Raw genomic sequence first — 26,369 nt, 5'->3', positions numbered from 1 at the left:
ATGGATCAAAATGTCATCAAAATACACAACTACGAACTTCCCAATCACTAGGCGAAGCACCTGATTCATCAGCCTCATAAAAGTACTGGAGGCGTTGGTCATCCCAAAGGGCATAACTAACCATTCATACAATCCATCTCTCGTCTTGAAGGCAGCCTTCCACTCATCCCCAGATTGGATTCGTATCTGATGATAACCACTCCTGAGATCAATCTTGGAGAAGACTCGAGATCCGCCAAGTTGGTCCAACATGTCATCCAACCTTGGGATCGGGAACTTGTACTTGATGGTGATCTTGTTAATGGCCCTACTGTCAACACACATCCGCCAAGAACCATCCTTCTTCGGCATAAGTAAAGCGGGAGCGGCGCAAGGACTCATACTCTCCCTAACGTATCCCATCTCGATGAGTTCCTCCACTTTCTGTCTCATGACATCATTCTCCTTTGGGCTCATTCGATAGTGTGGGAGGCTTGGCAAACTAGCCCCAGGCACAAGATCGATATGATGTTGGATGTCTCTCAAGGGTGGTAACCCACTTGGCAGTTCGTCGGGGAACAGATCTTGATACTCGTCGAGTAGGCGGGTCACTTCATTCGGCATCTCCCTCTCGCCCCTTCGGGCGGACTCGTGATTCGCCTTAACCATTACCACATACACCATCTGGCTCTCCTTACATTCGCTGAAAAATGATTTGTGTGTAGGACAAACTACCAAGGTAGACTTCTCGTCGGCCTTTGGCTCTCTCACCATCGGTGTAAGGACGAACTTCACCCCATTCTTCACAAATCTGTAAGTGTTCTCCCTGCCTGCGTGGACGGTATCATTATCAAACTGCCAGGGTCGGCCCGATAATAGGTGGCGGGCATCCATATCGACCACATCACAACAAACTTCATCACTGTAATCACCAATCACAATAGGTACCCTGCATCTCTGGGTCACCCTAAGCTCACCCACGTTTTTGATCCATCCCACTCGATAAGGGTCGGGATGCGCCTCTGCCAACAACCCGAACTTCTGAATGGCGCTGCTGCTCACAATGTTCTCCTGGCTCCCACTATCTATTATCACATTGCATCGCCCACCTTTCACAAGATAGCGGGTCCTGAATAGTCGGTGCCTCTGATCTCCCTCTATTCGGCTGGAGACCAACAGACGCCGTACCACATGAATGGCGTATCTCTCTTCATTCGCCTTATCATCATCCTCTCCTAAGGGTTCACAAAATACTTCATCCCCTTCATCATAGTCATCTTCATACCTCTCCACCATGTTGGCGCTCTTCCTTCGAGGACATTCGTTGGATCTATGGCCTGGCTCATTGCACTGAAAACATTTTAAGGGTGCTAGCCTCGCATACGGATTGTTGCTCTTAGGTGGTATAGGTGCTTCCTTGTATGGCCTAGTATCTCCAGCAGATCCGCTTCCCACACTGTTAACTTTGGCCCCACTGGCACTCGCCACCTGCTTGCCTTTGTCATAAGACTTCACATGATCTCTCCCTCCAGGCGTGTACTCAGTAGTGGCGGATCTCCTGGACCTCCTGGTTAGTTGGGATTCAGCCTTGAGGGCTAAATTCCTAGCATCTTGTACTCGAACCACCATCTGTGTGCCAATACGATCCTGGATGTTGTATCTCAACCCTTCTAGATACCTAGAGGTCTTTTGGCTTTCAGTTTCAGACAAGTTGGCCCTTGCTGATAGCCTTAAGAACTCTGAGGTATACTCATGGACACTTCGGGTCCCTTGAGAGCATCCCCTGTAGGAGCTGTAAATATACTGCTCATAATCCGGTGGTAAGAACCGCTCCCTCAACATCGCCTTCATCCGTAGCCAAGATCGAATCGGATCTCTGCCCCCTCTTCTTCTTTCTTCCCTCATCTGAACCCACCAAACTGATGCGCCACCCTTCAGGCGATACGCCACCAGCCTTACTTTCCGCTCATCAGGAATCCCAGCATACTCAAAGAAACGTTCAACTTCTGATAACCAGTCTAAGAACCCCTCTATATCTAGTTCGCCTCCAAAAGACGGTAAGTCTATTTTTAGTTTAAATGCATCATCTCTATCAAAGTTCCCTAGACCTGGATATCCCCTAGCAACCTCCACACGTCGGTTGTCAATAGGCCCAACATCCCTCATAGTTCTAACGGTATCATCATTTCCGATATCCTCAAAGTCATCACTATCACTATCAGCGTTATGCACAATGACAAAGTTGGGTCTTCTTACGTCAGGATCCCTAGGACCCATTTATGGAAGCGGTTGTTCATGGACTCCTTCATTTCTCTGGGTCAGTCCTCGCGCAGTGGGTCGGATTATCGCCAGAACTTCCAACTTGAAGTTTTCGAAGGGGGTGGTTAGCTCTAGGAATCGTTGGTCGGTTTGCCTCTGCCGCTCATGGCTGGCTTGGATCTGCTCCGCGAGGTGCTCCCTCAGCTCCTCATACCTCCGGTCACTGGTTTCCATGGAATCTTACGGTTGTCGGGGTTGAACCATTGCCAAAGAAGTTTCGGGTCAGGAAACGATTGGCTCTGATACCAACTGATACAGATTGAAAGCGATAAATGAAGGTTTTAATCGTAAACCCACAAAGATGTTCTTCTCTAGCTAAACTAGAAGGAGTGAATCCCAAGATAAAAAGGTATTAAACCTTGAATTCTCAATGAGAAAGAGTTGATTGATAAAAGTTGCCGTCATTCTTACAAGATGAGGGTTTAAATACTCCCCTTTAATAATGACAAAAGACAAAGATTACCCCTACTAGGGTTACAATAAGGCTATCTATAAAAGGGTAAAATAGGTGATACGCCTCGACAATCAGTACACTGGTACAGGTACGGATTGTCTGGGTTGTTGGTGAAATACTTCGGGAGGAAGTAAACCTAGAGATCCGCCAGTAAGCATATAGATCCGCCCAGGGTAGATGTTGATGCGACTCCTTGCGTACTCCTAGATTCGCCCTGCCTTCTTGTCTTGGGGATCCGCCCTCCTAGGTACAACCTCCGTGGGTCTGATGTCTGAGGATCCGCCAGAGCGTGTGTGATCAGTGATCTCAGTTAGGATGTCCGCATCAGGAATAATTATCCCTCTCGCTACACAAAGAAGCTCGATGATGAATCCGGCATCAAGTATCATCATTTCAATCAATTTATGACGGTTGTATTTGTCAATGTTCTTTGAATAACACTCCCTTATCTCCTTTTCTTTGATTGCTATGGCGTTGAAAAGATCATGAAGAGTGAGTTTGCCTTTTAGTCGATCGAGATTACCACGAATAATTCGCCATTTATGTTCTTCGATCATCTGGAGGTGTTTTTTTCCATGGTAGTAAGGGCCGATGGAAACTATGGCAGGTTGAAAAGATTTGGAGTGAAGTTTCATAATGTTTTTAGGAACTCAGGAAGATAGAACAACGAGTGCTACCAGCTTTGATGTGAAGCAATTTCGGTAATTTCTTTGATTTTTCCTCCATTGAACTTAGCCACTCTGCGTCAATGGCTATTTCTGAAGGTGATGCTTCTTCTTTTTTAATTCCATGGCTCTGCAAAGCTTGTCTTTGATCTCCAATTTCAATATCATGGCTCTGCGAAGCTTGTGTTTGATCTCCAGTTTCAATTTCCTGGCTCTGCGAAGCTTGTCTTTGATCTCCAGTTTCAATTTCCTGGCTCTGCAAAGCTTGTGTTTGATCTCCAATTTCAATTTTATGGTTCTGCGAAGCTTGTGTGTGATCTCCAATTTCAGTTTCCTGGCTCTGCCAAGCTTGTGTTTGATCTCCAATTTCAATTTTATGGCTCTGCGAAACTTGTGTTTGATCTCCAATTTCAGTTTCATGGCTCTGAAAAGGATGTTCTTCTTCTTCAATTCCATGGCTCTCCAATTTGCAAAGGAGTTCCTTCTTCTTGTTCACTTTCATGGTTTTGGGTAATCACAGCTGTGGTTGGGGGGATTCCCTCCATTGTTTAATTTAAATTGTTTTTTCCTTAAAAAAAATTAATAGTTTCGTTGATGGAATATGGTGGAAAAAAATATTCCAACCGACACCTACAAATAATTTTATCTCTAATCTAGAATTGTATTACCATTTAACCATTAAGTGACAACTATATTGGAAATAATTGGTAACAAACAAAGTAAACAATATTATATGTTTTATTTAATTAAATATGCAATCTCATAAAAAAATGTACTATTTTTTTTACGTGTTCTTGTTTTTAGAACTATTATCTTATTATTAAGAACTTTTTTTCTTTTGACTTACCTGAAATTATTTATTATTATTTTTTTTAAGAAAAATAAGTTTCATTAAAACAGAATCAAATATAGGAAATGTAAAATAAAATATGGAGAAACAGTATCATACTCCCCAAGTTCTGATAATAAATGAGAAGATCTAGCTAAAATATGAACCACCTCATTCGCAGAACGATCTATGCATATGCAGAAATATCATTTATACTAGAAATAAGACTTTTACAATCGTATTTAATTGAACTATAAGAATAATGAAAGTATGTTTGATCAATATGCTCTATCGTCAATGATGCATCTGACCTCACCTCCACACCACCAAAACTCTTGAATTTGATCCACCTAAGAACCTCTCGAATACCAATAGCTTCACCTTTCCTAATCGAAAAGTTTCCAGTAATACGAGAACGAAAAATAATAAATGGTTTTGATAACTTGTGGAAAAATCCTTGATCGGAGCACTTCCCTGCGAGGCGCCGTTGGGATCGGCCGGGGACACTCCGATGCCAAAGTCAGTACACAGGGAAGTGCTCCGATCAAGGATTTTTCCACAAGTTATCAGGTTTGTAGTTTATAATTATCATTTTCTATTTCTTTTACAATAATTTTAGGGCCTGTTTGGTTCAGCTGTTAGCTAACAGCTGTTGCGGTTACTGTTAGCTGTTTGCAGTTGCAGTAAGCTGTTAGCGGTTGCTGTCAGCTGTTTGTTATTAGCTGTTTCATTATTAGTGTTTGGTAAAATTATATTGAACGGTTGCTGTTCGGATTTAAAATGTCTAAAATGGACATGTTTTAAATTAATCAATGATGAAATTATAAAAGGAAAAATGTGAAAAAATGTCCATAACGTTTACAACTAGGATTAATTTTACTCTTAACGTCTAAAATGGTGCAATTTGACCTGTAACGTTAGCAGCTAATAACAATTTTACCCTTAGCATTGACAAGTTGATTTCAGATATTATTAGAAAACATATGTATTTTATTTATTATTCTACACCAATTGCACATACTAGTAGTTTTAAAAAAAAGATTTGACATTTTTTTTGTGAATAAATAATAAAATTGAAAATTAATATTTATAAATTCGGTGAAATATTTGAAATTATTTTATCCAACTCGTACAAAGCACAATATATATATTTTTTTTCTTAAAAAAAAATTCATGTCTAATCATATGTTGTGATCTGTTACTTACGATGATAAAATGGTGCACATGTGAAGTGTAAATGACAATATTAATGACCAAGAAGACAATTTGATAAATTATTTCTCAAATTGACTTAACTTGTCAATGTTAGGGGTAAAATTATTTTTGGCTACCAACATTAGGAGTATAATTACACCATTTTAGACGTTAAAGGTAAAATTGCTCTTAGCTATAAATGTTAGGCGTATTTTTTGCACATTATCCTATTATAAAATAAAAAAATATCTTACACAAATTAATAAAAATAATCTATATAAAAAATAAAAAATTTATTGTTTGGTAAGAAAATAAAAAATTTATTGAACGCAACAAAATCTTGTTTTTCGGTAATTATGTTGTAGAAATATAAATAATGTTAAAGAATAAACGTATTTTGTGGAAATAAGAAGGATAATTCTGTCAATAATAACTAACTGCAAACAGCTGTTTATGAAAAGCTTCAAATAGGAGCTTTTCGTGAAACGCTCCAAAACGCTGCAGTTTCCAGAGAAAATGTTAAACGCTGCGGTTATATAAATCTAACCAAACACTATATTTCCTGCGGTTTGGAGTGAAACGCTAAACGCTCCTCCGAAAAGCTGAAACAAACACCCTCTTAGTTTGTTTTTTTAGAGAGGGAGAAAACGATTATTATAATTTTAGTTTATTAAGAGCATCTTCAAGAGACTCTTAGTGCACTCTCTAAAAATAATATAAATAATTGATTATTAGTGATTTAAGAGTAACTAAGACATATAATTTCCAACAATATTTCTCATATCCACTCCTTATGTATTATTTTATCATTAAAATTATTAATTGTTGTTATATTTAGTGAGCTGCTATTTACCGCAATATTTTTTCCACCTACCGCACTTTTTTGACAATTTTGCCCTTCTCATAATTTAAACTCAAAAAATCAAAACTCTTAAATCCTCTCTAGCTTTTTGGATTTTCAAAAAACCCGACCTAAAACGACATGCCGCCAAAGGCATGCTTCATGAATGCTCCTGTAAGGTTTTTTTAAAAAAAATTACTCCGAAATCACGGGTTCCGCCTCCGAAACGGAGGCGGAATCCGTATGAATTTAGCCTAAATGGACGGGACGTGCCATTTCCACCGCGGGTGGAATGGACGAATTGCCCGTTCCACCCGTGGTGGAAATGGCATGCGCCGTTCGTTCCACCGTACGGTGGAACGAACGGCGCTCCCGTGGAACGAACGGCATGCTCGTTCCACCGTACGGTGGAACGGGAGCGCCGTTCGTTCCACCGTACGGTGGAACGGCGCTGCCCGTTTAGGCCAAATCCATTTTAAAAAAAATTCAAAAAGAGAGAAAAAAAAGTTTTGGTTTTTGAGAAAAAATTATGAAAAGGGCATAAATGTCAAAAAGAGTGCGGTAGGTGGAAAAAATATTACGATAAATAGCATTACCTTATATTTACTAATAGTGACAGGATAGAGAGGCTTTTAATGATTTGAGGAGCCACTAAAAAACTGTTGGAGCTGATTTTTAGTTATCCCTTCTCAAATTTTAACTTAAAAGCGAACTGAACAAATTGTTGGAAATGTTGCAGTGTAACTTCCCTATAATTTTAATATCATATCATCATCACCTTCTTTTTTGTGTTCATTCTATTTTTTAATGATTAATTTATTTATTTTATTAATTGTTGCTTAACTATGCTATAATTTAATATGACCAACTTTTTTTTTTTTCTTTCCCTAACTTGTATATTTTAATACTTGAATCCCTCATCTTATCGACATCCAATCAAATTTGGTTAAAATAACATAACACACCCAATTATTTTGTTCAATTTCTGAGATAATTTTGATTAGTATAATACACACGTTGACTGTTCAAAATTAACTGAAATGTGTATTTTTATTCATTTTCCACACCACAATCAAAGACAGGGAAATTACGGATTTGAGACCTGTTTGGTTCAGTTGTTAACTAATAACTTTTGTTATTGCTGTTAGCTGTTTGCGGTTGCAGTAAACTGTTTGCTGTTGTTGTTAGTTGTTTGTTATTTGATGTTTAATTATTAGTGTTTGGTAAAATTATATTAAAATGTTGCTGTTAGTATTTAAAATGTCCAATACGTACATGTTTTAAAAATATTTTGTTAAAATAAGAAGGATAATTTTGTCAATAACAAATAACTACAAACAGTTGTTCATGAAAAGTTCAAAAAATGAGCTTTTCGTGAAAAGCTCCAAAACGCAACGGTTTTTAGAGAAAATGTTAAACACTGTGTTTATATAAACCTAACCAAACGATATATTTCATGCGGTTTGGAGTGAAACGTTAAACGCTCTTCCGAAAAGTTAAAACAAACACCCACTTAAACTAGCTTAAGGGTCTGTTTGGTTCAGCTGTTAGCTAATAGCTGTTGCGGTTGCTGTTAGTTGTTTGCAGTTGCAGTAAACTGTTAGCTGTTGCTGTTAGCTGTTTGTTATTAGCTGTTTAATTACTAGTGTTTGGTAAAATTTTATTAAACTGTTGTTGTTCGGATTTAAAATCTCTAAAATGGACATGTTTTAAATTAATCAACGATAAAATTATAAAAGGAAAAATGTGAAAAAATGCACATAACGTTTACAACTAGAAATAATTTTACTCTGAATGTCTAAAATGGTGCAATTTTTCCCATAACGCTAGCAGTTAAGAGCAATTTTACCTCTAACATTGGCAAGTTTGGTCGATTTCAGATATTATTAGAAAACATAGATATTTTGTTTCTTATGATACACCAATTGCACATGCAACTAGTTCTAAAAAAGATATTTCATATTTTTTTGTGATTTAATAATAAAATTGAAAATTAATATTTATAAATTCGATGAAATATCGGAAATTTTTTGTTCAACTTGTACAAAAGACAATATTGGGGTAGTTTTGTACCTTATCCTATTATAAAATAAAAAAAATATGTTACACAAATTAATAAAAATAATCTATATAAAAAATAAAAAATTTATTGAACGCAACAAAACCTTGTTTTCCAGTAATTATGTTGTAGAAACATAAATAATGTTACAGAATAAACATATTTTGTGGAAATAAGAAGGATAATTCTGTCAATAACAACTAACTGCAAACAGCTATTTATGAAAAGCTCCAAATAGGAGTTTTTCGTGAAACGCTCCAAAACGCTGCAGTTTTCACTGAAACGCTAAACGCTCCTCCGAAAAGCTGAAACAAACACCCTCCTAGTGAGCACTTTTTGCTTGTTAATTTGTAAAATTGTGGTATCATATTAAACAGGCCGACGGGTTAAACAAAGGCACTATTTGGAATTCTTGTGTAGAGCAGAAAATACTAGAGAATCTTTCAATTTCTCCCCGACTATCACCGGCCTCGAAGATCATTCCAGTTCGATGGATACATCCGTCTGAGGGGTGGATCAAATCAAACACATATGCCTCAATTTTGAACGACAGGGCGGGCTATGGTGGCGTCTTCAGGGATAACTACAGGAAGCCAGTCGGGGCTTTCACGTCCCCCTCTTCCCTTCCGCTAGCTTATCTTGCAGAATTAAAGGCTGCTATCACTGCTGTCAAATATGCTTTCGAAAGAGGTTGGTACAGGCTGTGGTTCGAAAGTGACTCAGCCTATGTGGTCTATATGTTACGTTCACGCTCGCTGAAAGTTCCGTGGATTTTAAGATGGGATTGGGAGGACTGCCTAAGTAAAATGGATAAAATGCAAGTGGTAACCACACACATATATCGGGAAGGAAACAAGGTGGCTGATTGCCTTGCCAACACTACAAGAAATTCATTCTATAACGACCAAATTTAACGAAGGTACATTTGATACTCTCGTTAAAAATGCCTTTCTACATGGGTAAAAAATTACCCTCGCTAAAAATTATAATATTAACGACCGTAAATAAAAATTGTTGTTATTAATATATATTACTCTTGTTATTGATATACCATTTATTAACCACACAAAAAACCGTCACTATTATTAAACTACCCTCCCAATAAGTTTTGGGGGTATTTGGAGCTAAAATAAACATTAAAAATATATACTTTTTCAATATCTTTTATATTTTATTTTGGTAAAATTACTCCCGCTAATTTAATTAGAGTCAGTGAAAACCCTTTCGAGCGCTAATGAAATTTGCGATCCCAAAACCGTTTGGTTTCTGTACAATTGTTCAATCCCTTATCCCAATCCTTTAGCCTTTTTATCAATTCCTCCTAGATGAACGATTCCACCAGGACCACCGGCTATTACCATATCCACCGCCGCCCACGCTATTACCATCTCTACCGCCCGCAACACCTTTAGTTTCATCTCCTCCTCCTTTACCGATTTATAAGAATCAGTGCCGAAGCACAAGAAAATCAGTTCAAGCCGACATTCATATCACTCAGGTACTTCGATTATTTGTTAGGTTTACGCTGACTGCTTAATACTCTGTTTTGATTACTAATTTTATCTGTGTTTTGAGCTTAGTTCTATGTGTTTTAGGGTTTCTGCCTATGAGGGTTCTGCATAGAGAGTAAAGAGAGAAAGGATTTTGTAGCGGCCTGGTCAATCTCTGTTACAGGTAATCAATTTATCCTCCTAATCGCTCTACATTCTACTCCCAATACTGCTGTTGCTTAGCTCTGTTTAGATCATGATTTTATCATCACTTCTATGCTTCTTAGTTTTTATTTCATTTGTTCAAATTTTAACTGCTTTTAGGTTTGACTAGCTTCATTCTTCATATTAACATTGTTTTTAGGTGAATTTGTGGTCTAGTTCCTTTATATTAAGAAACATGAGGCTATGCTAGCAGATTCAATTTTTATTGTGACTGTACATCTTGATTGCTAAATTTGTGGCTGGGGGACTTTTTACTTGAATAGTTAACTGAAGCACTATTTAGATAATCAAATTTGTTCTTTCTCTAGCTAAGATGCAGAGCATACATTAGCTTGAGATTTTTCATATAATTAGATGTATAAGTACTTTGTGTATTATCTGTTTCCATCATAATTATCTAAGCATTATTGAGGACGAGTGTTGTTTTAAGATAAATGAAACATAGCATGAGGTTTCTAAAGCTAGAAGAGCTGAAGAGAATAGCAATCATATTAGATCAATTAACTTGGAAAAGTCAAAATACCAAATTTTCCTTCAATTGATGTATTAGGCTATTTTTATGTTCAGTTTTAGATGTTCCCTTTTTTTTTGTGCCTGTGTGTTCCTGCAGGATACTTGACTCGTAAAAGCTTAGCTGCATTTTCTCAAAAATGCTGGGAGATCTAGTATTGTTAAAACTAGACTTTACCTAAATCAGGTTTGCAGTTTAGCTGATATTACCCTTTAATGAAGTTTATAATTTTCATACGGATGGAGTCACATAGTAATTTAAGTGGAAGAATCTTTAATTTTGGAAGAAACATTCATTTTCTATTGTTCACTTAGGTAATTAGACTGTTGAAGTTTAGTGGCAATTTCATGTCTAATAGTTAGAGTATGGTGTTCTTGTTTCCTGTATAAACAATGGTAAAAGTAAATAATACTCACTTAATTTTATTAATAGAATACAAATGTATTTATACTATTACATACCACTTAACTGAATTACATATATACCCTTGTATATAAAATATATCTTAATATAATCTAATACCCCCCCCCCCCAGGTTGTGATGAAACAAGATCCAGCTTGGGAAGGAAAGAACGAAGTGCGGGAGCATATAATGGTTTGGTAAAAAGGTCAGCAAAGTTGTAGTTTGGTGTTAATACGAGGGGTGGAAAGAAAACCAGAAAGTAATAGTTCACGAACAATGTGACAATCAATATCTAGATGTTTGGTACGTTTGTGAAAAACTGGATTCGAAGCAATATAAATAGCGGCATTGTTATCACAATGAAGAGGAATTGGTAGTTGTAAAGGAATATGAAATTCACGAAGTAAGTAAGACAACCACTTCAATTCACAACTCATACTTGCCATACTGCGATATTCGGCTTCAGCGGAAGACTTACTAACAGTGGACTGTTTCTTGGCTTTCCAAGATATTAAAGAAGTGCCCAAAAAGATACAGAAATCACTAACAGAACGGCGCTATTTTTTACAACGTCCCCAGTCTGCGTCACAATGAGCAGTTAAACGAAAATCAGCGGAAGCACTATAAAAAAGACCGTAGTGAATAGTACCCTTAAGATACCGAAGAAGATGAAGTACGACATCATGATGGTGAGTGCATGGTTTTGCCATGAACTGACTTAATTGTTGAACCGCAAAACTGATATCGGGACGAGTAAAATTCATATATAATAATCGACCGATTAAACGACGATATTGATCGGGAGAATCAATTGGAGTGCCAAGGTCAGAATCTAAGATGAGACCAGGTGGCATGGGACAAGGAGAAGGAGTTGCATTTTTAAGTCCCGCATCGGATAATAAGTCCAAGATATATTTGCGTTGAGACAAAAAAATACCATTAGTGTCCCGAGCTAACTCAATTCCCAAAAAATACTTGGCAGGACCGAGATCCTTTATGGTAAAAAGAGAATGTAAATGATTTTTAACATTCTGAATACCATCCGAAGAATTGCCAGTAATAAGAATGTCATCAACATAGACAATAAGAACAAGGAAAGTATCAGAATGATCATAAGTGAAAAGACAATGATCACAAGATGTTTGTTTAAAGCCATATGCAATAAGTTGAGAGGTAAGTTCTTTATTCCATTGACGACCGGCTTGTTTAAGACCGTATAGAGATTTGCGTAATTTACAAACCTGGCCGAGTGGAGCTTTGGAATACCCATTAGGGGGTTGAAGATAAATATCTTCATCCACAAAGCCATGTAAATAAGCATTATTAATGTCTAGTTGATGTATGGGCCAAGTATGAGCCGAAGCAAAGGCTATCATTAAACGAACAGTAACAACTTTAGCAACTGGAGAAAAACTCTCAGTATAGTCGATACCTTGAATTTGATTGTACCCTCGTGCTACTAATCGAGCCTTATAACGATCAATAGAACCATCAGGCTTTCGTTTAATACGAAAAACCCATCGAGTAGAAATAGCCTTTTTTCCTTTAGGAAGAGTAGTTAAATCCCAAGTATTATTTTCTTCCAAAGCACGTAATTCATCTTCCATAGCTTGAACCCATTTAGGATTAGAGCAGGCTTGTTGATAAGTAGTAGGTTCAACATTAGAATCAATAGTAGAAAGGAAACTAGAATGTTGAACACTGAATGGTGGTAGACATGGAAGAATGGAAGATGAAGGAGTAGTGGTATGAGCAACAAAATCTTGCAACCAAGAAGGTTGTTTTAATGGACGACCACGTGTGCTACAAGGAATAAGAGGAGTAGGGGAATGGGGAACGAATAATGGGACAATAGAAGAAGAAGAGGGTAGTGTAGAATTGGGTAAAGAAACAGGAGAATTAGCTGAGGAAGAGGGTAAAGAGGAAATTGCATTCATAGGAGATGAGGTAGGAATTGTAGAAAGAACAGGAGAGTGTTCCAAAATAGGTGAGGGTGAATTAATGGGAGAAGTAAGAGAATCATGAGGTAAAGAGGAAGAGTTGGGTGGTAAAGAAGTGGGTGTAGAAATGTTCGGAGTATGAAAATCCGGGTCAAGTAGTAAAGAATTGGTAATAGGGGTGAGCGGAGTAGGAGGATCCGGGTAAGGAAAGAATGTAGGTAATGGTAAAGAAGATGTAGGAGGTGTAGTAGTAGGAATAGAGGAATATGGAAAAATAGTTTCATGGAAGACACATCTCGTGAAATGACAATTTTTTTAGTTAAAGGATTATAAATTTTATATGCTTTATGGTCAAGAGCGTATCCCAAAAAAATTCCGAAAAATGCACGTGGATCCAATTTGTCCCGAGAGGGATGAAGATTAGAAAAATAGCATTGACAGCCAAAGGTCTTTAAAAAACCATAAGGTGGAACTTTATTATGTAATTTTTCATATGGTGATAACCAATTTAACAAAGGAGTAGGTAAGATATTTATAAGGTATGTGGCTGTCAATAAAGCGTCTCCCCAAAATTGCTTAGGTAAAGAAGCATGAAAAAGAAGTGCCCGAGTAATTTCAAGCAAGTGTTTATGTTTGCGTTCAACAATGCCATTTTGTTGAGACGTATACACGCATGATTTCTGATCTAGAATACCTTTGGAATGAAAAAATTCGAAACAAGTTTTATTAAGAAATTCAGTACCATGATCGGTACGTATTTGTTTAATTTTCACCTGAAACTGAGTTTCAATTAGGGAGACAAAAGATGAAATAGCGAAAAAAACTTGATCTTTAGTATTGAGTAAAATTGTCCACGTTGCACGTGTGAAATTATCAACAATAGTAAGAAAGTATTTTGCTCCAGTTAAAGAATGCAATTTATATGGCCCCCATAGATCAATATGTAACCACTAGTACAGAAATGGCCTATGGCCACGGTCATTTACCATCATTAGCCACGGTTGTACGACCGTGGCCAAAGGGGGGCGTGGTAAATGCTTGGCGTCTTTAGCCACGGTTGTTCAACCGTGGCCAAAGGAGCATTAGAGTCGGTTTTTACAAATAACCGACTCTAATACCTTGCGTTTTTGCCACGGTTGTTTGTAACAACCGACTCTAATGTTCTGATCATTAGAGTCGGTTGTTCTAACAACCATGGCCAATGATATGTTTTTAATTAAAAGAATAAAATAAAATATTTTGGATTGAATGGAGCTCTAATATTAAAATATAATCAAGCATAAGTGTTACAACTTTGAAATCCGACATAATTGTGGGCAAAAGGTGAAACGCTTTAAAATCAAAATTTCTATCGAACATATAGTTTTCACCTAATGTGCAAGCATGTCCAATCCAAGGTTGAATCTATTAATATCATGACCAAGTAACAGGCCACAAACAATTAGGTTTAGCATCATAAACAAATTATAAACTAATAACATATTACTTAAATAGAACTTTGTAATGATGCCTTTAACTGATGCTATGATAGGTTTTAAACATGCATTAGTCCAAAATTTAAAGATACTTAAAGCAGAAATTTAAATACCAAGTCTTTACAAGCATTATCAACAACTTCAGCAGGCTGATCGGCTCTTGCTTCCTAAACATCCTCCTTTGCAACCCATATATTTCTGCATGCTGTTAAGTATGAAGATTTAGACCACAATATTAAATTTACAATTAGAAAATAACCAGCCATTATTTGACAAATAATCACTATGAGTGGAACTCGATAGAATTTGATAATCATTTATGAACAAAATAATTCTTGCAGGAGTAGAAATCTACAATTCTACCATCTAAAGGACACCCAGATATCATTCCAATGTTGTTGTCTTTAGTATTTGCACTTTAAAGAAAGTTGAAAAGCTCAAAAGCTATAAAACGTATTAGATGAGTAAAACATATGTATGCACTTTAAAGAAAGTTGAAAAGCTCAAAAGCTATAAATCCTTAGTATTAACAAGACGTATTTTGTGATATTTTGAACAGAAGTTTTTGGCATAATACATTGACAGCCCCTCCAAGTTGACCATAAACACCAACTGCCAACTAAACATAAATCTGTCAACTAAACAAAATCACCAGTTTCTAATCTGCACCATTTAAGACAAATAAAAATGAAAAGACATAAACCACAATAATAAACCAGTTCAAGTCAACAAAAATTAACAATTGACAGTAACATGAACCACAATTTAGACAAATGAAAATGAAAAGACATAAATACAAGTTATTAACAATACATTTCCATAAGCAAATTAACAAAAAAAAAAGAGAACTTAGAATTGAGAAACATCATCAATAACAAAGACATTGGAATAACAAAAAAGGAGAACTTACAATTTGAGAAACATCAACTCTCAAATAAATTAAAATGGAATTGAGAAAGGTGAACTTAGTTTGCAGATACTTATTTACCATCTAACACAATAAACCCGAAAGGATGTAATTATGGCCATTAAGAAAGGTCCATTTATATTTTAGTAATTCTATTCATTATGACCTCAGAAACCACACTTCTAAAGTTAGTTTCCAACAAATATGCATAAATAGATTATGGGATGAAAGTTTTCCATAGTAAAAGAACTTATTCTTATTGTCTCTTGAAAAAGAAAATCTCCTATCTAATCAAGGTAAAAGGACATATAAGACATAAGAAAAAAATCAGACTTTTTGGACATGGCAAGCCATGAAGTGGTGATCTAGTCAATGGCATGATTATAAGAGAAATACATTGGTGAACCAACATGCATTATGAAATGGCACAGATGTAACCATAAAGAATACAGAAATTGACAGACACTGCTATTTTTTATAATAAAAATATATAATGTCACCTAAAAATGAACATAAACCAATGCTATTCACATATGTCTACGTCGCTGTAATTCTACAGAGCCTAGTTTGTCGATGTATTTTGCATGATTGTGTGGTTAATAATTCAAGTCTACAACCCATTTCACAAGTCTTCCCTAATGTTGACTCGTTTAAGTCTATAACTCTTAGATTTGTGTTCAACATTCATCACTCTGAAAAATAAATACTATTTTAATTGACAATTTCTCACTTTCTCTGCTTCTCCTCTGTTTCTTATCACTTTATCTTTCTTCCTCTTCTTACAAATTTTTCATCACTCTGAAAAATAAACACCATTGAGACCTCTTAAGTAATATTAATTATGTATTTAGATGCAGATATTTAAGCTTTTCTAAATGGATTGGATACATTGCCCCTATGATATTTGACATTTTGTCTCAATTTGCAAACTAACAGAACAAAATAAGATATACTAACACAACAACATCAAAGCACAAAAGTTCAGTTGCTATGAAATACTAGAAAATCACAGAAGTTCAGTTAGGTCCCTTAAGGTGGAAAATTTTGCAACTTAGGACCTAAGCATACTAGCATAGATATAAAGTTATCAAACAAGGTTTAGTTCATGAAAAGGTGTTTCTCATGTGTGTAAAAAACAAGGATGTGAATGTACACAACAAAAAATGTTGTAAAGTCCTCTGAGTTTTAAAACCTTTATAAACAGGACTTAAGCTTAGCGTGTCACATGATTTTCAAAAACAAAAAATCAATTATATGTAAAGCTTTGTCCTCTGGTTGCAACAACTCTGCCAGGAAACAAACAGGAACAATGGTGTCCTTAAAACTACAGAAACAGCTAGCCTCTAGCCTTCTCAAGTGCAGACGTTACTGTGCACTTTGCGCATCAGAAAGTCCATTTTGTAATCACTTTTCACAAGACTCACCTTCCCTAAAATAATAGAGGACTTGCCTCGTCATTTCTTCTCTTAGTTCACATTTGCATTTTTCTTACAGCAAGAATAAAGAAGACTCCTCCAAATAACATCATTAGGTTTCATAGGCATGCTTGGTTTAAATATCTAATGATCCACATTTACAGTACATATCCTCTAAACAATACACACACCAAAATATCCATAGCTACTTCAACATCAAACTTTCTCAACAAATAAGCATGAGCCCACATCCCCAAAGACAAAGCACATAAACCAGCACAAGCATTTAAAATGCTCAGCATTGAGTATCTATCAGGCTTAAACAATTCTTGTAATTGAACAAACAATTTCAATACAGATTCAAACTCACCAATTTGGACAAGGGCGTCAATCATAGCATTCCAGGAAAAAACACTTCTCTCAGGCAGTTTATCAAACATATTGCGTACCGAATTCAAAGAACCGCAAGAAGCATAGAAATGGATCAAACTGTTATTTATATGAACAAAATGAAAAAATTACCTAAAGATAACCTAAAGCTTTATTGAGGTAAGGTCAGATGAGCAACCAAACAAACACAATTATAGGACAGAGGAAGACTATATGTACAAATTAATAAGTAAAAATTATGAAACCTGTACACAGCTCCAAAGTAAAGGTACAGTTGCCCTGGCATGATTTCGAACATAAAAATTTTTCCAACTCTATATGGAACGAACTCAAGCAGGCGGAGGTACTCAAGCCAACTCGAACGAACTCAAGCAGCTGAAGGATCTCAAGCAAACTCAAACTCGAACGAAATGGGTCTAGGGTTCTTCCCGCAATGAAATGGGTTTAATCACAGAAGGAATAAATGGTTTAGGGTTTAATCGCAGAAGCAAGAAGAAAGAACATAAGATTGGGGAAATCGGTTCTTCGCGCAAACAGAGAAGAAAGACAAGAAGATCGTTTTTTTTTTTAATCTAAGGTCTTTGGGGCTCTTCGCACAACCAAAGATAAGAAAGGCGAGAACAAGAGTGGAAAATAGTCTGATTTTTTAATATATATTGGGTCTTCAGAGTCGGTTATTGAAAAACCGACTCTAAAGGGGTCATTAGCGTCGGTTACAAGCATAACCGACGCCAATAAAAGGGTTATTGGCATCTCTTTGTTGGAAAACCGACGCTAAAAACCCACAAAAACACACATTTTTTATTTTTGATATTTAAAGTCGGTTTTTATAATAAACCGTGGCTAAAAAGGTATCTTTAGGGTCAGTTCTTTCTAACAACCGACTCTAAACACCTTTAGTCATGGTTTTTTAAACAACCGTGGTTAATTAGGCGTGGCTATAGGCCATTTCTGTACTAGTGAACAATTCAAATGAAGCAATGGTGGAAATAGGAATACGAGAAAAAGAAAGTCGTTGTTGTTTGGCCAAAGGGCAAACAGAACAAGACAAATTATTTGATAGAGTAGAAATAGCAGAAATATGTTGTAACTTGGAAACAGAAGCATGTCCTAAACGTTGATGCCATAAATCGGCAGTAGGAGAATGAGTTACAACATTTGCCGTAATATTGCTAGAAAATAGTTCTAAAACAGTATGCGTAAAAGAATGAGATGTAAGATAGTAGAGTCCTCCATGGAAAAATCCAACAACGAGGAGACGATTAGTAAGTGGGTCCTGAAATAGGCAAACATTGGACAAAAATTTAATCACCAACTGTGAATCATGTATCAATCTGCCAACAGATAACAAATTATGTGTAAAAGTAGGAATGTGAAGAACATTCTGTAGTGTAAAATTAGGTCCAATAGTAACCAAACCAACATGTTTGATGATACTTTTGGAACCATCAGGTAAATGTACCAAATTATTGGAATTGATAGATTTGTAGTTAGTAAATTGAGTAAGATGACTACTCATGTGAGAAGTAGCTCCTGTATCGATAATCCAATAAGGAAAATCGGAGGTAAAAACTGATGGAGAAAAAGGAGGGATGTTCATATTTGCATTAAAAACAAAAGGAAAAGTAATACCTGCAAAACCAGAAAAGTTGGCAAAAGGTGTAGGAGATGAAGAAGTACCATCATCACCATGATTCATTTTTCCTTTGCTTTTCATAAGCTTCTGAACTTCATTTTGAACAACTTGAGCAAAACCCGGCCGGAGGCATAGAGAAGTTTGCAGAATTATGATTCTCCTTATTCTCATAAGCTTCAGAATCTGAAAAATCCATAGGAGTATCAGTAGAATAAGACACACAATTAGCCTTTGGTTTAGAAGATTTAGCCTTCTTTTTGTTATTAAAATCCTGAAACCACTCCGGGTAACCGTGAAGTTTGAAGCAAGTGTCCTTCTCATGACCGGGTTTGTTACACTGAGTGCAAAATCGATCAGCTTTATTACCGGAATCTCGTTTCTGTCCCCGAGTAGGAGTGGAGGACGGAATAACAGCAGATTTGTTATGAGAAGTGTGGGCAGCAATCTCTAATTGAGAAACATCAGAATATACCTCTTTCTGTTTTTCAACATCTGATGTCTCACATGTGAATACTCATCTCGAAGACCCATGAGAAACTGAACTAGAAGATCAGCATTATAAGAATCATATGCTTTCTTAACACATAGACAAACACACATTTCAGAAGCTTCACAAGTGCAAACAGAAAGGGGACACATATATGCTAATTCATCCCATAATCTTTTCAGCTTAGTGAAATAGATTGCAACAGAGAGGCTGCCTTGACGGAGACCATTTATGTCACGTTTCAACTGATAGAGTAGAGGTCTGTTAGAACCTCCGAATCGTTGTTCCAGCTCTTTCCAAAGAGCTCGAGCAGAAGATGTGAACATAAAACCGTCAACCAAATCACGAGAAATAGAATTAAAAAGCCATGAGATAACCATAGAGTCTGCTCGTTTCCATTGAGGATACTCAGGAGAAGTACGAGCAGGAGTAAAATCATCGTTAAGAACAAAATTCAACTTCTCTTTAGTGGAGAGGGCAAGTAAGATTGCCCTACTCCAAGTTATGTAGTTCGTACCGGTTAAGGGAGCCGTAACAAGGCAAATCCCGGGATTATCCGCCGTAGTAAGCAGAAGAGACTGAGTATACTCATCTTGTACAAAAGATGCATGTAATGAATGTTTAGGCAGTTTAGGATTAGAAGACTCACCAGAAACATATGTGTGAGCTTTCTCCTTAAGAATAAAAGAGCGATCGGGAGCTTTACCACCTGATTTTTGTTTCTCAGAACCATTAGAAGGAAGTTTCTGTGAGGAATCGGACGAGAGCTCGCCGACCTCAAAGTCTACAAATCCAGGCTCAACAAAACCTTGAGAATCCATATGAGATAATTGTTGTTGAAAGAAGATGAGATCAAAACACAAACAGCAGCCAAGGACAAATCACCAGAAAACCAGAGAAATAGAACACCAGAGAAACAGAGACCAAGAAATTGCAATACCAGTGAATCCGAGAAAACGAGATTGCAGGATGAATCCGAGTAATCAACAGAGATTCTAGTAGACAGCAGCACAAGCAACAAGTAAAAGACCAGTGAAATACCAGATAACTTGTTGAATTAAGATGAAGTAATACCACGCAGATATCAGAAGCAGAAATCACAGACGAAGAAAAAACCGCGAGTCGCAGATGAAGAAACACCGAAGATGAAGGAAACTGTGATAATAACTAATTGACTGCTGAGATAAAGAAGAGATCGAGTCCCATCGCCGGTTCACTATTGAGAAAACAGAGAAAGCGAACTGTATTGGACAGGAAAACGATTTCCCGAGGTAGTCGCGAGAAACGCGATAGGCACAGCTCCAACGACTCAAAGTCGTTTTGCCATATTAGCAGTATAGTGAAATTTCCGAATTCATCCTTTAGTGATGGAGGAAAATTTCAGAATAAATCCTGTAAACTATGTGATTTTATTATAAGAGTGAGAGAGAAAAGAAACTTTGCGCCGATACCATGTAAACAATGGTAAAAGTAAATAATACTCACTTAATTTTATTAATAGAATACAAATGTATTTATACTATTACATACCACTTAACTGAATTACATATATACCCTTGTATATAAAATATATCTTAATATAATCTAATAATAATCTACACATGAACCCAACTATTCGTTCTTGCAGCATGACTATTATGACTAGTTTAGTTACTGGAACCAGTTCAGAACTGGAACCAGTTGTAACTGGTTCCAGTTCTGTATAATAGAACTGGTTTACTACGAGTTCTGTTATACAGAACTATGAATCAACGACATAAATTGCTAATAACTTCTTTATGGGTTCAAATATATACATGGAAGAAACAGTTGAGGTAAAAAAGAACTAAATAAATTAGAAAACACAAAACGATCATCTTTTTATTACTTATCTTGATCAGAGACGCATATAATCCTTTGATTAATGAATATTTAAGTAAAAATGTGTTCAAATTTGTTACCGTAGTTAGTGATCTGAACTGAGACCTAACCTGAACGAATAAAAATTACTGGAACCAGTTCTTTATAACAGAACTTGTAGTAAACCAGCTCTTATACAGAACTGGTTAACCTTCTTTTGTCGTTAGTGCAGCCTTTCGTGTCATCCTTCTCTCTTGAGGTATGTTAGTTAAGTTTGTGCATTTCCATAATTTGTAGTCACGGAATATCTAATCTATTCAGAAAATAATTGTATCTGAGATTTTCTTTTTGTTGGTATACTAGGTTTTGAAGCTGCTTAATTGTTAAATCCGATAGCACTACTAAGTGTATGCTGATGTTAAATTGAAGTCCACATAAAATAACATTACTTCTCCGTGTTTGAATTGCAAATTGGGTTCTTTCTTCTCTTAACAGGGGAACTTATTTTCGTACATGTAATGGTTTCCATGGCTATATCAACTAATATTTGGGTACCCACCATGTGTTTGATCTATTTCCTTTTACAACTATGAAATTTAATTATTTGATTTTCAAAGATTATGAGACTTTTTTTGGTCCTTGACTAATGTTGCCGTATGGAACCTAGTATTGGATTGATGTAATTTATTTTTCTTTTCATCATGATATAATTGCAAAGACTAATATGTTCTAATATAAATAGTTGCAAAGACCACTTGTCTATAAATTTAAGTGGAAGAACTATATGACTAATGAAAATGACATTTTGTTTTATGGTTTCTTTTTACTTCTCAGTATCTTGCATACCAACTAAAATATTTAGGAAATTATAAACTTAATTTTCTGTTAAAGAGTTCAGATACTGAAACGTTTTCGTCTTTTGGAAACGCATTTCAATCTTTTTATATTTTACATATATATGTTTTTTTTATCTGGTGTGCAGTGACATTAGCGATGTTGGCGACTGATGTCTCTTGAATTGTTATCTCAAATATGAGGAATGAGCCAGCAGAGTCTAAGATTGAGGTAAGGAATCATTAGTTATCTGATTTCTAAAATGTAACCAAAAGTTCCCTTGTTATCTAAATGTATGTGGAATGATTGGATAGGAAGGATCAGATGGGGAGGTTGAGAACAATAACAATGAGGAGATAATAATAAAAGAGGAGGCAAAAGAAGCATAAATTGGCTAACTGTTGGAGGTTCGGTAATTGGAGGCTTCTTAATCCTATGTCAAATTACATTGAACATATTTGGGAAGTTTAATGCACCGAACAATGAAAAATTAAGGACCCCCTAATGTGTTTTTCAAAGCTTCTTGGCATATAATGGAGCTTGGGAACTTGTAATATGCCGTGGAACTAATTGATGTCATCTTTTCCAAATCTATTCATTTTTTCCTCTCCATTTTGTTAGCTCAAAGACACAGTAATTATTACAGGAAAAAAAGAAGCAAAAGGCCTAAACTGTTTTTATTATCTGCCATTGATCTCCTTCATTATTTTATTTGCGTCCACTTTACAAATCTCTTGTATTCTCTCCGACCTTGTTCTCCATTTAACCATTGAATCGTGTTTCTAAGAAAGCTTACTTTTGTCAAGTGGATTAGAAGCAGAACAATCCCACCAAATTTTCTAGGTAAAATCCTAATTATACCCCCTAGTGTTATTGATTAATTGCCAGTTAATTATTAGCATTTGATCCAAGTTTCGACTACTGCATGTTCGTGTTGTGTATTAGAAGCGGAAGCTAAAAACAAGTCAAAGTTCAAGGTAAATCCTTAATCATAATTAGATTGAATGGTTGCAAATTAAAATTATTATTGTCAATTCTGATCCAATTCTTATCAATATGATCACTCATTAACAGACTCATAAACTATCTGAATTAGATGCTTGATTAAATGATGATCACTCATTATTTCATGCCTTTACATTCAAAAGCATATGGAATGTGAAATGTGTCTACTTTACCTGCAAATTGAAAGGCTGAAAATGATATCGAAGATAATTTTAAGGAGAAATTAAGTTCATTATAGCACTCAAGCAGTAGAGCTTCTTCCTGAAGGTCGGAGGATATTGTTGTGCCATTACTTCTATTTCACATTATTTGTAAGATATTGGGATAAACCTAGGTTACTAATTGACAGATAAACCTTGGTGGAGTTTTGGAGACAAGAAAGACCCATTTAATTATCTTCTTCTCTATATTAAACGAAAAGTTGGAGCTTGTTCATATGTGAATAATCCCATAGGGCACCAGTCACTGTTATCACGTGCAATGCACTATGTAGTTATGCTCTCTTTTTTCATCACTAGTTCACCCTTTCCTTCATTCATGCCTTGTTATGGAGCATTTGCCTAATTTTCTTTTATCAGGTACTTGGTTTGACGAATACAAGAACATGCAATTCAATTTCCAGAGGTCAAAGTGAAATGGGTTCTGGTACAGTTGATCAGTTGGTCAATACTTTTTCTTCTAATCCGAGCTTAATTGCTTTTGCACAACTCTGTTGTGACCCTTCATCGAATACCAGGTGAGTGTAAAGATCTTCCTGTCTTGTTTTAATGCTACCATTATGTCACATGATCCATGTTGTGTTTGATCTTTAGCTTAGTCACATCTGATGGTTTGTACACTAATATCCTGCTAGTTGATAGATGCATATTTGGATGATAGATAATTTGTCAAATATATGGATCTTGAGATGGAAGAGATAAAAAAGGGCGGCCCGGTCGCATTACGCGTCCCCGCTGAGCGAGGGTCCGGGGAGGGGTCCCACCACAAGGGTGTATTGGGGGCAAGCCTTCCCTTGCCAATTTAATTGGCTTGAGATGGAAGAGATATTGAAAAAAAAATCTTTAGTTTGTTTTATATTATTGTCAATGAAGATGGTAAACTTGAAGGAGATTTGCTCAAGGTTGGGACCATGTCCAAATTGCTTTCTCTAGTGCGTTACCTTTCACCATGTCTTGAAGGGTCTGAGTACTCAGGCTTAGAATATATTCAGCTTTGAGAAGTCATTGCTAATTTTCAAAACTATTTGTGTTTAAAAATTCTAAAATTTGTATAACCAGTTCGGCAGACTTGCATCTTGCATGCCTTAATTTATCTATTCTTAGTAGACTCTATTTTGTCAGACAAGTCTGCACCGGTATCTAATACTTTTGTTTAAAAATTCTAAAATTTGTATAATCAGTTAGGCAGACTTGCATCTTGCATGCCTTAATTTATCTATTTTTAACAGACTCTGTTTGTCAGACAAGTCTGCACTGATAATGTTTCTGATACAAACATTTAGTTTTATCAGAGCTATCTCATGATCACGAGAAAATATGATATTCAAATGCAATTCATAGATTTCCAGTTTTATTAGTATGCAATATTAAAATCTATTAAGCTAAAAAAATGCAAGTTTTTCGAGCTTTTGTTATTCGTTTAACAACCTAAATCTTCTCTTTTGGCAGCGAGTAACCTCAACTCAGCGTTTAAGCTGAGAGTTCACTCCTTGATGCGCATAACCATGGCCCTAATTCTTTAAATTATCAAAAGTCTCTAGCATTATCAGTTGGATTGTTCATCTGAGAAGAGATTTTGAACAAATTATTGAAGTAGCTTTCCAGATGTTATGGAGGTTGTCTATACATTTGATTCTATCATGTTTTGTACGAAACAAGTTGAATTGTTTTACTATGTTAGAAAGAACAAGGACACATTTGGGTTCATAGTTTGGCACTTCTGTTCTCAATAAATGACAAATTTGGTCATATTTTATTGAATTTATGTTTCATTTATTGACTTTGTATTTATTGTGTTAAATATTTAGATAATTATTATGTCATCGCATTAATTCGTGAAATAATTACCAATTTTGTAGTTGGAACTATCATTTCATGAAAACGTTATAATAATGATGGTTTATTTTCTCATTAAAATGTTATAATAACGACGATGATCGCCTATTCACTCATTAAAATGTAATAATAACGACGATGATCGCCTATTCACTCATTAAAATGTAATAATAACGACGGTGAATTGTTGAAATAGCAATTGTTTATTCACTCATTAAAATTTAATAATAGCGACGGTTAAAATTTAATAATAACGACAGTGAAGATAGAAAAACGACCGTACATTCACTCATTAAAATATCATAATAACGATGGTGAATTATGTAAATAACGACCGTATATTCACTCACTAAAATGTCTTAATAACGACAGTGAAATCTGTTAATAACGACGGTCATTACCGTCCTAATTATTGTGCAAGAAGGATAAGCTGCATACCGTCGTTGTTTAGTTTTAACGACGGGATATGGTATACTGTCGCTAATACCTTTAACGTCAAAGGTTTTAACGAGGGTCGACGACGGTATATACGGTCGTTATAATTTAATAACGACGGTATTTATATAATTAATGACAGGATTACCTCTCGTTATAGATCAAATTTCTTGTAGTGCAAATTGGGCCGTTTAAGTCAAGATCCTAGATGGTGGGACTCTCCTCCCGCGGCTTGTTTAGAGTTTGTTAATGAGAATTTTATCAACCGTACTGTTTATCGGGTTGCTTAGATGTTCTTTTAACTTCCCTTGTTCGAACTTATTTTTTTCTTTTCTTCTTCAATAAAGCAGGCTCGGTGTTCTTGGATTAGCAGGGGGTGCCAACCTAGTTGGGATTCCCTGTCCCAGGAGCATCACACCTAGTTCCAATAAAAAAAAATTGTAAAATTGTTTACACCTGACCACTATGGAGTATATAACTTAAATTAGTTTCTTACTTTATTTGGTTACATACTTTTTCTCACTAACAAAAAAAAAAAAACTTAAAACTAATAAAACTGAGGGTTGTAGAAAGCACGCATGTGCTCTTAATCACTCATCTTCTCTATCTCCTCTTGACCCGAACATTACAGACATGAAGTTAATAACTTTTAAAAGATCGATCTAAGATTGCAGTGACTATTAATGCAATTTACTTGTGTGAGTCTTCTCTTGTGAAACCCTTCAAAAAAAATTACTATACTCTCAGTGCAATACATCCGTTCAATCAAATAATTTCAATTATATATATTTATTTGTTAACACCAATCATCTTCCATAAATTGACATCTAATTTTTAATTGATTGTGTATATTACATCTATAATGAAGGTTGTCTTTCCAATAATGTGTATGGTTGACATTGAATTATTACTAAGGAATTACCTCTTGCACAGAGAATTCGTGCTCAATGGGCAAAAAAAGGGAAAGTCACTATCACGGACTT

General features: G+C 35.8%; 1 long non-coding RNA gene across 9 annotated transcripts; it reads left to right on the top strand.

The window, feature by feature from the left end:
• Nucleotides 1-9,546: 9,546 nt before the first annotated feature.
• LOC136224942 (uncharacterized) lies at nt 9,547-24,878 on the top strand. 9 transcript variants are annotated; one of them, XR_010686700.1, is made up of 9 exons: nt 9,547-9,838; nt 9,936-10,014; nt 10,666-10,752; nt 11,102-11,174; nt 22,041-22,123; nt 22,207-22,735; nt 22,838-22,869; nt 23,476-23,633; nt 24,565-24,878. It is a non-coding gene; the product is annotated as an uncharacterized lncRNA (long non-coding RNA). The 9 variants fall into 9 exon arrangements; XR_010686703.1 differs by having other exon boundaries at nt 22,211-22,869; XR_010686702.1 differs by lacking the exon at nt 22,838-22,869.
• The last annotated feature ends 1,491 nt before the right edge of the window (nt 24,879-26,369 follow it).

The sequence above is a fragment of the Euphorbia lathyris genome, chromosome 3, assembly GCF_963576675.1.
Source record: "Euphorbia lathyris chromosome 3, ddEupLath1.1, whole genome shotgun sequence".
Lineage (NCBI taxonomy): Eukaryota > Viridiplantae > Streptophyta > Magnoliopsida > Malpighiales > Euphorbiaceae > Euphorbia > Euphorbia lathyris.
Note: the sequence above shows the minus strand (reverse complement) of the source record. Positions and strands in the feature narration are given on the sequence as shown.